Below are 14284 nucleotides of genomic sequence, written 5' to 3' on the forward strand. Positions count from 1 at the left end.
GGAATTGAGACTTTAAGTTTTGAAATTTCATACTCATGACTAAATAAAGAAGAATGCTTTTCTACCTCTTCCGATGACATGTCCTTCTCAAGATGTTCTCTGACGGGGATCTCCTTTCTTTCTCCTTCATCTTGAGTTTCTTTGTCTTTCTTCTGAGTGCTAGTGGAATCTTCATTACTTTTTTCCTTATTATTAGCAGTAACTTATTTTTCCTTATTTTGATTTGTAGATGTCATCTCTTTATTATGAGTATCTGTTTGGGAGTTTTGCCTTTTCCGATTTGAAGTTACGAGAACATTTCTATTTCTCAGACTATATTACTTTTGCACTTGGCTAAGGGAATTTTGATAACCTCTTTGATAATCCTTTGTCTATACTACCAACATATCATCATTATAAAGAACATATTGCTAATCATAAGGTACATAAGGTTCTTCAGAAAATTTATCCTCCTCAATCAAGAAAATAGGCTTTTGATCTTCCTCAAAAAAGTGAATTTGATCCTCTGAGATTTCTTCTTCCTCCTCAAGGCCTTGTGTATAATTTTTCTAAAAAGGAGTATGGATTTGTTTCTGACCTTGTTGATCTTGACCCCTATGCTCCCTTTGCTTAATCTTGAATTGGGGTTGTTGTTGTTGACCTCTGTAGTTGGGATTTATGATTGGAGGTTCTTCTTGTCTCTCTTTGTGATATGCATCTTGTCCATCATCTTCTCCATTGTCTTAACCAGAGAATCAAGTTTACCATTAGATGAAGTGGATGGCTCCTCCTTTATGGTAACCTTCTTTGCTGATTTCATCTTTGATTTCTTAATAAGAAGATTTGCCTCAACACTGACTGTGTTTCTTTGAATTTCTTCAAGATTGGAAGTACTTCTCTCCCTCAATTGATAGGCCATATCTCGATCAAAATCATCTGGATAATGAAGAAGTTCCAATATAGGAGGAGTCTTAATAATTTCTTGGATAGAGTTATATATCAGATTAAATCTGGCTGTGAAATCTTGCACAGATTTATTAGTGTTTATTTTCAAGGCATTATACTTGGCTAGAATTTGGAGAGGATTATTTTTCTCTTCCCACTTTTCTAGGAATAGGTCCATTAACTATTGGTAGGTAGTTATAGAATCAGTTTTTAAGGAATGGAACCATTTCTTGACTTCCCCTAAAAAAATTTGTGCTATAATACGCATTTTGGCATCTTTATTATCAATTTCCTCAAGATCAATAAAATCAACCACTTTGTCTATATGTTGTCTGATTGTGACTTTTGTTGTCCCATCAAATAAAGGAAATATCTAACCATAACCTTGAGGCAAAGCAGTGAGTTGTGCAGATAAAACTAAAGGAGAAAATATTGTCATAACTATTGTAGAAGGTGGTTTAGTAGTAACAACAGGAGGTGTTGATGAAGGAGATGATTTTGGAAAGAGTAAATTTGATCACTTGAACTGGGGATGGAAGCTCCTTTAGGAGATGTCAAGAACAACATAGACTAGGTAGCCTCATCCATTGGGCAATGTAGTCAAAATTAAACACTTGACACTCAAATGACTGACTAACTAAACTTAAGAAAAACTAAAACTGACTTGACTTGATTGAAACACTGACTTTACAACTTTTGAAAAAAAATAGTAGCTGATCATTGAAGCCTTATGGTCTTCTCCTTGGGCTTCAAACTTCTTTGATAACTCCTTCACTCCTTGACAGCAAATAAAATTTTATTTACAATGGAAATGAATTTAAACATTTATGCAAGATCAAGTGAAATAATGTTTGAGGAATCTACCATTCACGGTCCTCCTGGAAGTGCTTGCCCATCAAGATCTTCTAACAAGTAAGAATTTTTCCCTATGAATGCTACAATATTGTAGGGTCCTTTCCATAGGTTGTCAAGCTTACCATGTTTTCGTTATTTCAAGCATCCCATCAAAGAACAACATCTCCCAAATGGAAGTCATCGACCTTTTTTTCTTATCATAAATGTTCTTAATCTTCTCCTGGAGCTTTGAAGCATTGTGGAAAACTTCTTCCCTAGACTACTGTAACTGGATCATTTTATTGATTATTCGTTGAATATCATTTGGCTTGCTATCAATATCTTGTAGGATTTTCATCACCAGTATTTCTAGGTAAGTTGGAAACATTGTATCTACACCATAGACCAGCTGAAAAGATGACATGCCTGTTATCCCTTACAATTTCCTAGGTTGAGGAGGAGATCGAGAAGGGTAACCTCAAACCACTTTTAGCTTAGTAGATAGCCCTACTGAGCTGGAAAGGAATCTCTCAAAGTTTTTCTCTGTGAATGACTTTAAATCATCAAGTTTTTAGGCTAGATATGTATGATTTTTGTGTGTTGGTAAATTTTATATTTTAGGGTTTGTCGGACTAGGTTTTGGAGCCAATTATTAAGTTTAGGCTTTAGGAGAGCAGAGGAAAATATAGAAAGGATCTAGGTATCATAAGGCCATGGCATACTTGGAATATTTTCAATGTAGTATAGACTAGAAAGTTTATAAGAGACTAATGAGCATAAGCAAATATGAGTTCATTATCTTTTAGAAAACATAAACACAACTATGAAAACCATATAAACAGAGCTTGAAATCAAGAATCATGTCTATTTAACTGCAAGGTATCCATAGAATGAAGACAAAACATGTGGATAAATATGATTTAACCATTAGAAAAAAGATATAAAGAAGAACAAACACCATGAACTCATTGGACTAGATTTCCTTAAAAAAATCTGCAACTGTCTTTGTATCAGCTGAGAAGATCATTACATGCAAGCCTACTCCACAAAAGTCCAACCCTTCTCTTTGAAAGATAAATGATACATATAGACTCACCTATACCACTTCCCCACCTTTAGGAGTCGAATTCCTAGGTGGTGGAACTGATTCCAAGATTCTCTCAACCAACTGGTAAGAGTGAGAAGGTAAAACTCAAACACTTCCCAGAGACTTTGTTCAGGAGTTTTATTCTTTAATGAGGCCTATTAAACATTAAAAAAAACATATCATGTACATTTATTCATGCCTACATCATCTAACCTCGAAAAAAGAGCCATTACATTAAGAGTTTTGATTTTGACCAAGTCAAACTGAAAGCTAGAAAATTTACATAGTGAAATTTACAATAAAAAACACAGGAAATTGTAGAAGCGCAGTGCCAACTTTGAGCCCATTTTTAGGTGCCTTCCTAAGGTCCAAATGAATATATGAGAGAATGATCAACTATATTTTCAAGTCTAGTTTCCAGAACACCTTCAATGTTTGAAAATGACCCATGGTAACGCCTTCAAAAATCCCTTCACCCAAGGTCGCTACAAGAGCGTAGCGCCTGTTGACAAAAGGTAGAGAAAGCTGATTTTTGGCCATGTTTTTCCGCTTTTCTCAAAATTTAGGCCAAGGGATTTCCAAAAATGCAAAATTTTCTTGAAATGGGTGCTTGAGGAATAAGCGCAGCACCAAGGCATCGCGCTCCTGGAACTACTGATTTTCTGAATAAGGCACCAAAATTTGCAAAAAACCCAAAAATAATCAAAATTTCCTCAAAATTGGTAAAGAGATGTTAAAATGAAGCGTGTTAAGCCCTCATGGATGATTCATTAAGAATCTCCAATTTTCCTTCATCATTTTGGTCCTTTTGGGCTTCTTTGAGCTTGTTTTCAAGCTGCTTGACCTTGACATTACAAATCATGTTGTAAGCCTTGTAATGGTGTGCCATGTGCCTTAGTAGCTGATTGTCTCTATTAGCTTTGTCTATAACCTTCTCCAAGTGGTCACTAACCCTGTTTAACCAATACTCTTTGCCTTGACTGACCTCTAAAGCAATTATGTTGTCTAGGTCTAGCTCTATTGAAAATAATACTGAGAGGGGGGGTGAATCAATATTATCAAATCAATTAATTTCCTTTTCACAATCAGATTTGTATACGCTACTTTGGCTATGTGAAATTGCGTATATACGCTACTATGTCTAAAGAAACCAGCATATATCAGAAAACTTAAGATTCCTTAATTGTTTGATCTTTAATCAGTGCATCAGTACTTCATTAATCATAAGAACAGTAAGCAGGAGTAGTAAAACAGAATAGATCATCACACACATGGACACAAAGATATAAGGTGGAAACCCAATATGGGTGAAAACCACCTGCTGCAATTTGTCTCTATCTTCTTTTAAATTAGAAACTTCCTTTTACAATGATTCTGTACTGGTGCAGTCTTATACCAGTACGCAAGCAGCTGTCTGTAGAAGGCTACAACCTTCTCTCGTTCTCCAGCTTCTCCTAGAAGGGAGCTACAACCCCCTTAGCTCTTGTACTAGCTGAGGTACTAGTACGTAGGTGCTGACCTTCAGAAGGCTACAACCTTCTCTTTTCTTCCAAGGACCACATTTCATAAATTTTTAGACTGGATCCATGAATATCAATCAATCATCAAGTATTTCTGCATTAACCAAACTCCTTTGTACAAACAAATACTGAATCAACCAATAACTTCTCATAATGTTGTAACCAGAAAACAGTACTAGTAACCAAACACCGATTCTGAACCCAGAACACTACAGCAATAAACAAAAGCAACTAAAACATATTTCATAAGATATACTCTACTTCAATATGTGGAACCTTCATGCATACGCTTCTGTATCAAGGCCATCCTGCATATATGTTGTTTTAAGTTAGTGAACCAGCGTGTATACGTGCTTCTGCTGCGCTGAACCTGCGTACAAATCTATAAAAGATAATTTATCCATTTTACTTATTCAAACATTAGTTATACCCAGATGATCATATTTATAGATCACGTCATGCTCCAAATATAACAGATCAAAAATTACACAAAGATACTTCTCTTCAAACCGCCTTAAGATCTTGACCCATCAATAGAACTTATCCTTCTCCTTGCGCTCAGGTTCCTCCTTGATTCAGATCTAGTTATACACCTGTTGAGGCCTCGAAAATTGCTGCCACAACAAAGGGGAAACCACCCCGTCCGGACCTTAGTACAGCTCCTTTTCCGTTTGGAATAGTGGCTCCGACTGGGGGTAATGGGACCAGTTTCCCAATAATGGATAAAAGTGGGATGGATGAGTAACTTATGATGTATGATGGTGATAAGCGAATAACTAAAACTATCGGCGACATATATTAACTCTAATCTAATCCCGGGACTTATCAATATTTCAAAGCGTAGCGTTTGATAATCTGTGCTTTAAGGCAGGCATATAGATGACTCTAACACTAAAGCATAGATGTTTAAACCATTTAAGATTGCTCTGCATAATTAGTTATGCAGAGCGATAATAGCGAATTACTACACATTGTCATTCATATCATTGCTACATGCATGATTAAAAGAAAGGGCATATCACAAAACATCCAATAGTGGAATGAAATGAAGATTTGCTGTTACAGCGCATACATGTATTCAACAATAGCAAAAATAATAACACAACAATTCATATAAGAGGAAAGAAAACAGATGCAGATAAAAGTACCATGTAAGCTGTTTAACAATCCGATGTATTAATCGCTATGTCGCAGTCCTTCCTTCAAACCAGAAAGCATTCCAAACAAGAGACAATAGTGCGCAATTGCATAAAACAGCCTTCTTATCAAATTAAGGACTATCGGTCGAGTTTCACAAAAGAATATAGGCTGAAGCACAGTAGTGCAAACTTCAGCCTTTAAGTCTATTACAAAATTTTACGACCTTTTCCAAAACAATGAAAGGGTCTATAAATACTAATCTAATCTAAATATCTAAAAAAAACTGAAAAGCTATTAAATTGGCATCAATAAATATTTTCCATCTTTTTTGGCGATCTGGCAGTCGGCAGCAATGCTTCATTCGGTGGGCTCTTTGCCTTTAACACTCAGCTGACATATCGCCAGCATTGGCTCTACTTCCGGTGGAGTGTTGAGACGCGACGTGAGCTGGGCATCATATGTGGCATCCTGAATGTCGGGGATTAGGCATCCGAGAGCATCTGTTAAACACTTAAGAGCCGACCTTTGGGTGTGCGGCTTGATTAGAAAGAGCCAATATGCGTCGGAGGTTAAAGTATTTACTCCAGCGATTAACTTTCTCTTTTCCTCCATTTCATGATAACTTGTTTGTTCAATCTTGTTCGCCGTGGTTATGCTTCTAGGTGTGCACTGAGAGATCATGTTGGCCAAATAGAGTGTATTGTTGACTAAATCAACAATATTGCTAGTAATCAATTTACACCTTGAAGCTGCACTCTTCGCTTTCATCATCTGAGTGTTCCATTCCGTGAAGAGTATGTCCTTGAATGGATCATAGATCCTAGGCAAATTCGCTGCTTTCCCCACATCAGTATCTTGCCAATCAAGATATGAGGCTATGGTTTCTTCGGCCTGATCTAGCTCATTTCTGGCTTTTTCTATCTGCTGACATACTGCTGTAGACACTTCACATAATGGCTCAACCTCGGTAAGTTGTCGGCATAGGAGTCTAACCAGAGATATTAATGCACTATTTATTTGAGCTGCCTCTGCTCTGAAATCTTCGACTTTCTTGGTGCCTTTGATATCTTCGAGCTGTGCTAACAGTTGAGCGATTTGCTCATCCTTTGACTTCGTCATTAGCTCGTTTGCCGCTCTCAATTGTGTCAATGCCTCCGTTAATTCTTTCTGCTTCTGGATTGAGCTCTGGTCAATCCTCTGTTTTTCAGTTTACAGTTGCTAGGTCAATACATTGTTTGCTTGCTATTGTGTCAGCAACTGCTCTTCTAACTGTGCTGCCTTGTTTCGCGCCTCTGCTACTTCTGCTTGCAATGCACAAATCTCCTGGTCCTTAGTCTTTAACAAAAGACTTACCTCCGATGCTTTATCAATAGTTGCTGTAGAATAAGCTCCCGCATACTGTGATAGCTTGGTTAGATCATCGGAGGGGTCCAATTCCTCCTTCCAGACTACATTCCCCGTGACTGTTTACTCAGGAAAGATGGAAGGTTGATCAAGCCTTCATCTCTTCCTTGAGCGCTTAACAACTGCTTTGTGCCTAGGGCTGTAGAAAACGTCCAGGGGAGGAATATCTTCCACCTGGAGCACAATCTAATCGGAAGGGTCTTTGGTGATTACCTCGACATCCTTTGAAGTGGGTGGGCCGCTGGTTCCGCTTAGAACCTGAGAAGAAGTGGTGTCTGGTGCGTCGCTTGTCTTAGAGGTGTCTGTGTCTTTGGAGCCTTCCTTTCCACTGATAATGGAATCGAATTGATCCCATTGTTTAAGTAATTCAGGATCTATGGAGGTCTGTTTGTGTTGCTCCGTCTGGGATTTACTCTTCTCCTTTTCTTGTTCCAACCTCTTTTGCTCCTCCAGCTCTTTCCGTTGCTGCTCCTCTAACTCCTTTCTCTGTTTCTCTTCTTGCTCTCTTCTTTGCTTATCCGCTAATTCCTTTTTCTGCCTATCTGCCAGTTCTTTCTTTTGTTTTTCTTCTTCTTCCTTCTTCCGCTGTTCCTCCATCTGCTTCTGCTTTCTCTGTTCTTGTTCCTTCTGCTCTTTCTGCTGCTTTTCTATTTGCTCCTTCCTCTGCTTCTCTGCCTGCTGCTTCTTTTGCCTTTCCTCCTGTTGTTTCTTTTGTTCCTTAGTTATAACAGGAGGTTGTCTTATCTGTTTCTGACCGGGCTCACTTGAGGAGGACGCTGAGGTTAATGACAATAAATCTAGAGGCAGAGTTTGCAACCTCTGCTCTCTAAGTTTATTGAACTCAGTTAAATTCTCATCATTGTATTTCATCCTGGCAAGCTGTTTGGTTTGGCTTATTGTATCGGCAGCTGCGAACAGGTCATCAAACTCATCCTCTTGATGGTCAATCTTTGTCAGTTTGGCCTGTTCTAGGGCAATGAAAGCAGTCTTCCTTGGATCATAGAGTCTGGCTGGCATAGTGGGCAGGGATAAAGCTTGCATCTTTATAGCCTCCTTTTCTGCATGCTGAAGATTATGCAGAGTAAAAACACCCATCCTCAAGGGAAAAGGGGGCCAGCCCCTCTTCTTCTCTTTCTTGAGAGTTTGGGTTACACTCTCGGCCATAATTTGGTAGGAGATCTCTCGGGCTAACAGTTTGTCTGGAACATATAGAGGGAGAACATGCAGCTTGGCTTGGCTTCCATAAACTCTAATATAGGTAAAATTCTCCTCTCCAAACCAACTTGCGACAGCGGGTAAGTCGAAGGAAGCCAGATAGGAGATTTTGGGACTGGGCCGATCAAAAATGGAATAATGAATGGGAACCATAAAACCATTGCAAATTTGATACAAATGGTCCTTGTAAGAGGACTTCCACAATTTCTGATGATACAAATGAATGGGCGAAGGGTCTTGGGTGGTCCATCTCCAACCGAGGATGGTAAACTCAGAGTTAAAACACAATGTGTCGATAATGTAGGCACTATAATAAAATGGGGGGATTTTCCTTTCGGTGACTACAGATTTAGCTCTAAAATCCCGAACAGCTACAGTCAACTTATCAGAAAGAATGGTGGCCCAATCCATGATTATACTATTAACAGCGGCCTCCATCAGGGGAACCATTTCTATATCAAAATTGGCAGAATCATGTAATCCCCATAGCCTACACATCATAATTCCCGCATAGCAATAGGGAGAAGCCAAAGAATCAACGGAGTACTTACCCGAGATTTCGTGCTTGTGTTTGGCCGGGTTTTGCCTCCAATCCTGAATGGGCTCGGATGGTACCTCATTTTCAGCTGCAAACTTCTCCACGAAGTCTTTGTTGTAGATTTTCTCTGGCTCAGGCAAATGATACATTTGCCTTAGGTTCTCTGGCTTAAACGAATCGAAAATCTGTCCTTCTCTTGTGTGGAATGTTCTGTCAATGATTGGAATTTCCTCGATTGCCCATCGCACTACATCAGTGTAGGGAAGGACTTGCTCTCTGGCCACTATTCTGTGAAGAAAGGAATCGGCCAACTCTTTGAGAGTTGCATCGGACTTTTTGAGTGAGTCCGCAGTAGCCACTGTCACTGTCACTTGAAGTTGCTCAGCTTCTAATAGGTTATATGTGCCCTGCCATGAAGTCCTATTGAGACCAGTGCACGTAGTGTCTGAAATGAGGCCTTTCTTCTTATCTGTGGCAGCTTGCCCTGCTACAGGTGTAACAGCAGAGCCCGTAGTCCTCTTGGATCTTTTCCCCATCATGCTCAGGCTTCTCTCAAAAGACGAATTCTACACAATTGCAAGAGAAATCGTAACAACATAATAACAATGACACTTCACGGCAGGATAGATATATCATTTGAAGCATGCTAAGATTAATTTTCAAAAGTGGCTGCGGATCCAATCGCTGAGAGGATATTGCAGATGCATTAATGGTGATTTAAGGCAGGTACCCATTAAATGTGATGATTACACTATTATCCGGGTGAATGACTCTCTTAAGCGTGCAATAGATATTCTGGCGGTTAAGCGCAGGTGTTCGTTAATCGAAGGGGCAAATTTTTTTAAATTCACACGCATTACCTTATCCCTTGCATTTAACGGCATTTTGGGATTCGCGCTTTGTCGACCGGATATGAATATAAAATTAAAGCTTTAAGTAATGGCTTTTAAGAATGCTGACCACCGATGAGTGATATCGCATCACTTCGGGGAATAAGTGTTGCACAATTATTACCAAAAGATCCTGCCGACAGCTGATAAGCGATATCGCATCGGGCTAGCGCATGGAAACAGAGCTAGGTGCATATAAAGTGGTTTGGAGGTTATCGATTGCGATATCGCATCGCATCGGGGGTAGGAACCGGGTGATCCCCATAGCCTACACATCATAATTCCCGCATAGCAATAGGGAGAAGCCAAAGAATCAACGGAGTACTTACCCGAGCTTTCGTGCTTGTGTTTGGCCGGGTTCTGCCTCCAATCCCGAATGGGCTCGGATGGTACCTCATTTTCAGCTGCAAACTTCTCCACGAAGTCTTTGTTGTAGATTTTCTCTGGCTCAGGCAAATGATACATTTGCCTTAGGTGCTCTGGCTTAAACGAACCGAAAATCCGTCCGTCTCTTGTGTGGAATGTTCTGTCAATGATTGGAATTTCCTCGATTGCCCATCGCACTACATCAGTGTAGGGAAGGACTTGCTCTCTGGCCGCTATTCTGTGAGGAAAGGAATCGGCCAACTCTTTGAGAGTTGCATCGGACTTTTTGAGTGAGTCCGCAGTAGCCACTGTCACTGTCACTTGAGGTTGCTCAGCTTCTAATAGGTTATATGTGCCCTACCATGAAGTCCTATTGAGACCAGTGCACGTAGTGTCTGAAATGAGGCCTTTCTTCTTATCTGTGGTAGCTTGCCCTGCTACAGGTGTAACAGCAGAGCCCGTAGTCCTCTTGGATCTTTTCCCCATCATGCTCAGGCTTCTCTCAAAAGACGAATTCTACACAATTGCAAGAGAAATCGTAACAACATAATAACAATGACACTTCATGGCGGGATAGATATATCATTTGAAGCATGCTAAGATTAATTTTCAAAAGTGGCTGCGGATCCAATCGCTGAGAGGATATTGCAGATGCATTAATGGTGATTTAAGGCCTGCTACCCATTAAATGTGATGATTACACCATTATCCGGGTGAATGACTCTCTTAAGCGTGCAACAGATATTCTGGCGGTTAAGCGCAGGTGTTCGTTAATCGAAGGGGCAAATTATTTTAAATTCACACGCATTACCTTATCCCTTGCATTTAACGGCATTTTGGGATTCGCGCTTTGTCGACTGGATATGAATATAAAATTAAAGCTTTAAGTAATGGATTTTAAGAATGTTGACCACCGATGAGCGATATCGCATCGCTTCGGGGAATAAGTGCTGCACAATTATTACCAAAAGATCCTGCCGACAGCCGATAAGCGATATCGCATCGGGCTAGCGCATGGAAACAGAGCTAGGTGCATATAAAGTGGTTTGGAGGTTACCGATTGCGATATCGCATCGCATCGGGGGTAGGAACCGGGTGCCTTACTGAAGTGCATGAAATTCTGCCGACGGCCGATAGCGATATCGCATCGGGTCGGGATTTATAACATAAAGCGGTTCCACATGAGGTATCGCTGATAGCCGATCGCCGATATCGCGTCGCGTCGGGGCATGAGTTATGTGCCGTTACTTGGTGTGTATGTAACATTGCCGATCGCCGATAGCGATATCGCATCGGCAGAGACCAAAATGCCATTTGAATGCATCTCTCATGTTATTGCGATATGCGATCTTGCGATCGCTTTATCGCAATAACAAAAGATTATTTATTATTTGAAACATTAATATCCCAAAAAGGCTTAAATACATGAAAACTTATTTGATTATCCGGCCTTTTTTGAACATACAAGCATTGATGCCAAAATTTTAAAAGGGACCCATTCCATATGTTAATTTTTGTAAATAAGAATGATATGAAATGGGGGGTTGTTGTAGGGCACAACAACACCATAACCCAATGACAGTATTCTAGATCTTGCTCTTCATAAGATATTCAATGCTTCAGTTGATCCCTTGCCAAATGATCTCCTTCCCCTTTTATAGGCTTAGGCCTTACTCAAACCATGGTCCAAAACCATAGAGATCCAATACTAGGGACTCAATACCTGGGTTCAACACTGTGGATGCAATACCAAGGACCAAAACCATAGGTTCAAATATGTTGGACTAAATACCATGGACCAACCATAAGTTTTCCCACATGTACGCGCTATTCTTTGCATGAAAGTGCGTGCATACATATACGTGCCTTTTGATCGGTACACCTGTGTGTATATGCTATTTTGTTAAGAGGAACTTGCGTATACCTCATTTTCTTTCATTTCGAGACCCTGAACTGTGATCTTTCCTTTGAGTGAGTTGCCATCAAGGACAATACCTATGCCATAGTGCCAAACCTGTGTCATAATGCCAACAAGCTCCTCATTCAGTAAGATGTGTTTTTCTTCTTCCTGTAATGCCTTCTTAAGCCCTTTAGTTCTCGGCCTTTTTCTCTTACCTTTTCCTTGTGTTCCTTTAGGCTCATTTGCCTCCATGACTGCATTTCCCTTGCTGACCTTCTACAATATTTTGGTTTGCTCTTTCTCCATGATCAATTGTTTTGCCTTAAATTGACTATTCTCCTGTTCTAGAAATGAGATGATTTATCTTGCTCTTACCATGTTGACTGTGAGTTCCTTGATCTGATAATATTTGTCTCTAGTCATCTGCTGCATGCTTGAAGTCTCATTTTCTGCCTCTAAGTCAACCAACTCAAACTCATGCTCAACCAAGTCCTTATCCTACACTAAAGGTCCTTGTTTTGCTGATGTAGAAGGCTTGGCCCCTTTCTCACCATGAGAAGAAAACACAAGCCTCTTTCCTCTCTTGTACATCCTAGTCACCTCAATTTTAGGTGATTTAGGCATTTCCACTGATTTTCTAGAAGACCCAATTTCCATTTGTTGTGTTCGCATGCTAGAATGCTAAGCTGCCACATTGGATTCATGCCATTTCAGAGTTGTCTCCAAGAAATATTCCCATGTCATGTTATTATCTGCAAGTTGATGAAGGACTATAGTCTTGATTAGATATGATTAAATATACCAGGATAGTGCTCTTTTTTCTTCATCTGTATTCTCTCTAACATCTTAGTAAGGCTCCTACATAGATAGTTGCAAATATTGAGTGGTTTATGAGTTGTAAAATGCATTAGGAACCGAATGTCATAGGCATATATTCTAGAGAATATTCCTTCACATGTGAAGAATTTCATGAAAAAAATCATCAAGGGGGCATACTTTTCCAATAGGTACCTGAAAGGTATGATATGAGCATGTTTTTCCCTGTATGGTGTTTTCAAGAAAGGCCTATAATTTTCAAGATCTAAGTTCATCCCCTTGAACCAATATTCACCATGATCTGGTAGCCCTGTAGCAAGTGAAATAGAGGCCACTGAAAAAGTGAATTCAACACCAGCAATAGTATCACTTTCACCTTTCAAATGAGTAGCAACCCAATCTGTCAACTGCTCATGGAAACCCACTTCACACACCCTTTTGCAAAAATCTAAGCAATTCACATCTGCAAATCACTATTTGACGAAGGGAGATGTATTGATTTCATTATAGTTAGATGGCTCATATCTAAGAATTTTTTGTCCCTTGTGATTTTTCTTCCTCTCTGGTGAAGAGTCTTCTTCCATGGTGACAGAAAACCTAGCAGCAAGAAAATGAGAAAAAACAATGAGGGATGAGTGAAAAATAAAATGATGGGTAGGTGGAGTTGAAAAAATGGCAAAGGGAATTTGAAATACGTGGATATGGAATATGAAAAACTAATGAAAATGAAAGAAATTGAAATGAAGTGACAATGTATTTGTGAAAGGCGAAAAATAGGGTTTCTAGGAAAGCTGTCCAAATCCCATAGGAATGAGCTAGGGCTTCACTTTTGGTGAAGTAATTTAATGTTTTTAGGTTGGTTCACTGGTTCATATAGCATATTAAACATGTGTAGAGGTGTAGGATGAGATTTTACATGTTTAAAATCAAGAAAACTAAATGACCATCATCAACCCTATCATCATTTCATGACAAATTCACTAGAAACCCTAAATGAAAAAATCTTTGGCTTCAATTCATCTTTCAAAATAAAAAGGTGAGTAAGTTGATGTACTTACTTGTAGATGAGCTTAGGATTGCAAGAAAAAGGATGAGCAAGCTTAAAAATCCAATTTGGGTGAGTTTCATGCAAATTTGAGCTACTCTAGCCCAAGCACAGTGCAGTGTTCCTGAGCGCAATGCCCAAGCATAGTGCAGTGTTCCTAAGCATAGCGTCGACCTCCCAAGCATAACATAGTGTCTCTAAGCGCAATGTCGGAAAAATTTTGCCATATTTTTCCAGGAAATCGAGTTTTTCTCACTAATGGAAGGGAGAGGTCATGCACAATGATGAATGAGAGGAAAATAAGATTAGTTTGGGGATTTTTAGTTTATATAGGAAAATTAATTTCCTTTTTGAAAAGAAATGCAACCCACAAACCTTTGAAAAACTGATTTTTCACTTTTGAAAATAGAGTCACCTTAGAAGGCTAAAAACTGGGTTGTATTTTCAATTTGTGGGCACTGGAACTTCTTCTTCTGGAGCCTTTCAAATTGAAATCATGATGAACATGTGAAAAATCAACAAGTTAATGTCACCGAGTTGCTTGTCATGCTTTATTCACTACTGGATTTACACATGGTAATGATGGACCTTGGAAACCTTAGTGA

This window comes from Pinus tabuliformis, chromosome 3_2 (genome assembly GCF_031772625.1).
Source record: "Pinus tabuliformis cultivar Carrire ecotype Pingquan chromosome 3_2, CPIR1, whole genome shotgun sequence".
Taxonomy (NCBI): Eukaryota; Viridiplantae; Streptophyta; class Pinopsida; order Pinales; family Pinaceae; genus Pinus; species Pinus tabuliformis.